This window comes from Ursus arctos, unplaced genomic scaffold (assembly GCF_023065955.2).
Source record: "Ursus arctos isolate Adak ecotype North America unplaced genomic scaffold, UrsArc2.0 scaffold_10, whole genome shotgun sequence".
NCBI lineage: Eukaryota > Metazoa > Chordata > Mammalia > Carnivora > Ursidae > Ursus > Ursus arctos.
Window position 1 is genome coordinate 23790003 of NW_026622764.1, and position 4271 is coordinate 23794273.

Genomic DNA, 4271 nt, shown 5'->3' on the forward strand with positions numbered 1-4271 from the left:
AATACATTCATTCTAGAGAAACGGTAGAGAGACGTACTGTGACATTTAGTGAAAATTCAGTTTTGAAATGGACCTGTGGCTTCAAACTATTATCTCACGTCCATGCATCTTAGATCAAGACCATTGAAAAACTGTTTAATCAAAAGTCCAAATGTCAGCATGAAGTGTTCAGGAATTAATGTTATTCTGAGGGTGTGTTGTGTGTGTATGTGTGTGTGTATTGATATTTTCAAAGAAAGTGTAAAATAAAACTGCAAAAATATTTTTTTAACTATGAAGTAGGCATTTTTATTATTTCTAAATCTTTGACTTGGAAAATTTGTTTAAATATAAATCATCTCAATGTAATAGATGATTTCTAAAAACAAAAAATTAATATGTAACTAAACTTGAGATATGAGTTAAATGCTAAAAGAATCACCTAAATGAAAATGCGGGTCATTGAAAAGGGAAGGCATTCTGGAGAACAATGTTTTCAAAAACCTTTGCAGAAGTAGGAGCTTCTTTATAGTATGTATGTGAATAACTTTGATTTAAAAATTAGATCTTTCCCATCTTCCATGATGTCAGTTGAAAAATCTGAGAAGCTGGATACTAAGGAAAAGAAACCTGAAGCCAAGAAGACTGATATTAGTGGCAAGTTAAGAATGGTAATCTCGGGGCGCCTGGGTGGCTCAGGCGGTTAAGTGTCTGCTTTAGGCTTAGGTCATGATCCCACGGTCCTGGGACTGAGCCCCACATTGGGTTCTCTGTTGACCGGGGAGCCTGCTTCTCTCTCTCCCTCTGCCTGCCGCACCCCTGCTTGTGCTTGCTCTCTCTCTCTCTCTCTCTCAATCTGTCGAATAAATAAATAAATAAATAATCTTTAAAAAAAAAAAGGTAACCTCAAGGCTAAACACCAAAGAAGAGGAAACCCCACTGCAGCCAAAATCCTGTTATTGTTAGGGGAAATGACAGATATTCCTGATGAGCTACGTATTCCAGAAAGGTCATGTACAAGAGAAAGTATTCCGCAGCTAAATCCAGGGTTGAAAAGAAATAGAAGGAGAAGGTTCTTGCTATTGTCACAAAACCAGTTGGTGGGGACAAGAATAATGGTACCCAAGTGGTTAAACTTCAAAAAATGCCTACGTATTATCTTACTGAAGATATGTGTTGAAAGCTTGTTGAGCCAGGGCGAAAAACTGAAAGCTAGCATCACTCCTGGGACTATTTTGATCATCCTCACTGGGCGCCATAGAAGAAAGAGGGTGGTTTTCCTGGAACAACTGAGCAGTGGCTTGCTACTTATTATAGGACTTCCTCTGTGTAGAGCATACCAGAAATTTGTCATTGCCACCTCCACCAAAATTGATAGCAGTAGAGTGAAAATCCAAAACGTCTCACTGATGCTTACTTCAAGAAGAAGCTGAGTAAAGCCACACACCAGAGAGGTGAGATCTTCAACAGAAAAGGAGAAATATTAGATTACAGAGCAGCGCAAGGTTGATCAGAAAGCTATGAACACACAAATTCTGCCAAAAATCAAAGTTGCTCCTCAGCTTCAGACCTACTTCTGCTCTGTGTCTTTCCTCACAAATTGAGTTTATCTTGACAAATCGGATGTTCTAAATTTCCTTTTTTTTAAATTTCTTACAAAGAACCTAATTAAGTGATTCATTAAATAAATAAATTGATAATAATAATAATTAAAGTCACCCTTTAAACAGTGAAACATTTTAAATAGGGAACATTTCTATCAGACACTTTCTATGTCTCCTACCTAATTCAGTACAAAAATTGTTTTTTGCATCCTTCCAGAGAGCTGGCAAGATGCAAAGCAGAAAAATAAATATTCTGGTCATTGTCGTAAAGGAGTTCTATACTCTGGAGATGAGACACTGGATAAGACAACCATAGTGAGAGAGAGCATGTGGTAAGTGACAAGAAAGCAAAAACAACTCCTCTTCTGCCACACAACTCCATGTTGCCTGAAAAATCAGCCACCTCTAGGTGAATTTTGGTTTTATAACTCTCCTGGATGTCACACTTACTCAGAGCAAAACATTAGCACCCTTGGAACCAGAGCCAACCACCCAGCTTCAGCGTAAGCAAGGAATGATCTCTTGATGTTGCGTATTCTTTCTTCTTTACGCCTGAAGACATCCATTAGGACCTGAGCTCTTATCTCACTTTTCTTTACCTCTCCTAAACTGACCTAGTTCCTAATCTCTACCTCCTAAACTATGGTCTTTTGTTTTTTGGAATTTAACATAAGGGATAAACAAATTGGAATCCTGAAACTCTCCTCAGAATGTTTACCTACTAGCCCTCAAGAAACTTAAGTGTGCCCTGAAGTCTCCACTTCTTGTGTGGCCATCTCAATTGCATGGTGCTTATCTTATTTTCTTTCATATCACAATTCCATAGGAATCGAATAGCTTTTACCCTATTGTAACTATCAGATCTTCCAGGCTAAAAAGTATTTCCATTTCTTTAAGATATATATGCATCAGTCAAATGAACCACTTCACTCATCTCCCTTGTTTCCATCATGTACTAACCTCTTGCCAACTCCTATTTATCCAGGGGAAATGTACTTCTTTTTTTTTTTTAAAGATTTTATTTATTTATTCGACAGAGATAGAGACAGCCAGCGAGAGAGGGAGCACAAGCAGGGGGAGTGGGAGAGGAAGAAGCTGGCTCACAGCAGAGGAGCCTGATGTGGGGCTCGAAACCAGGACTCCAGGATCACGCCCTGAGCCGAAGGCAGACGCCCAACCGCTGTGCCACCCAGGCGCCCCCAGGGGAAATGTACTTCTTAACTCAAAGTTTTACTTTCCCACAGTTGCATAATTCATGGCAACATCAATATCAACATAGATAGTTACTTTAGACAACACATAACTTTTCAGTTTCTTATCTCTAATAAAATTTTCCCCAAATTTTCTTCACCTATTCTCTCTTATAACAACACTCAGGACAATTATAATCATCAAAATGTGACCTCATTATCAAAAATTTCAAAGCAAAAAACATAGTCTTCCAAATATAAATCTCTTTCCTTTTAGTTTTCTTTATCATGGACTTACAGTTCAACTCTTCTGTGACTTCTGCAACATTACATCCTCCCATCCATTAATCTTACAATTTGCTCATAATCTGTCCATTATCCATTTCCCTCACTTCACTTGCTTTATCGAGCGGCTTAGAGTCTAGGGTGCATTATGTAATTACTCCTCCATATCTCCATAAGTGTTTTTTAATCCATCCTCTGCTCCTTCCTCATCCCTGTCACCATATTTTTCTTCTGAAATTCCAAATTTGAACGAACTTAAAGAAAACCTGAATATGTCATTCCAAAATATGCCACTTTGGTATATTGATTATTTTGAATTAAAAGCACTTAAAGGGGCCCCTGGGTGGCTCAGTCAATTAAGCATCTGCCTTCAGCTCAAGTCATGATCTCAGGGTCCTGGGGTCCATGTTCATAGGGCTCCCTGCTTACCAGGGAGCCTGCTTCTCTCTCTCCCTCTGCCCCACCTCCCCGCTCATGCTCCCTCCCTCTCTCTCTCTCTCTCTCAAATAAATAAATAAAATCTTTATAAATAAAATAAAAGCACTTAAAAAAACCATAGATGCAAGAAAAACACTTTGACATTCCTTTTTCTTCCCCAAAGCAGAAGATAAAACTCATATGAAAGTTACCTTCCCTGTACCAGGAGTAAGGAAAACTTTCTTATCAATAGAGATGGGGAATTTAGGGCCAACAAATCTAAACCAAAATACTTGTTAAACTAGTTTTATCTTCCTGTTACTTATTCCCCATTTACTATTTGTAACCCAAATCCCTTTGAGTTGTCAATTCTTGACAAATGTATTGTTTCTTTGTCTAAATGGTATAAGACCTTCTTGCTCTGGACATTTCTTCAAGTCTTAATTCTCCTGTGAATTCTTCCATGTAAGTATAAAAATTTAATAAAATTTGTATGCCCTTCTTCTGCTAATCTGTCTTGTGTTAGTTTAATTCCTAGGCCCAGCTGGTGACCCTAAAAGTACAGGATAAATTTTTCCTCCCCAACAAACAAAACATGTCTTACATGGGCCTATGACCAAGCAGCTAAATCACACATCCAAGCAAACACACCAGTTGTACTTCACATTCAATGTCTAAAGATTCAAACGGGCTTCAACACTGTCTGATCATTCTACTATTCCAGTAGTTTGCTTACTTTCTCATTCCCAGGAAGATTATGTCATATCTTCTTCTTTTTCCAAATGCATATTATTTT

The 4271-nt window shown here is 38.0% G+C and overlaps 1 pseudogene; it reads left to right on the forward strand.

Annotated features, from left to right (window-relative positions):
* The first annotated feature begins 563 nt into the window (after positions 1-563).
* LOC113251129 (60S ribosomal protein L6-like) lies at positions 564-2109 on the forward strand (annotated as a pseudogene).
* Positions 2110-4271: the final 2162 nt, after the last annotated feature.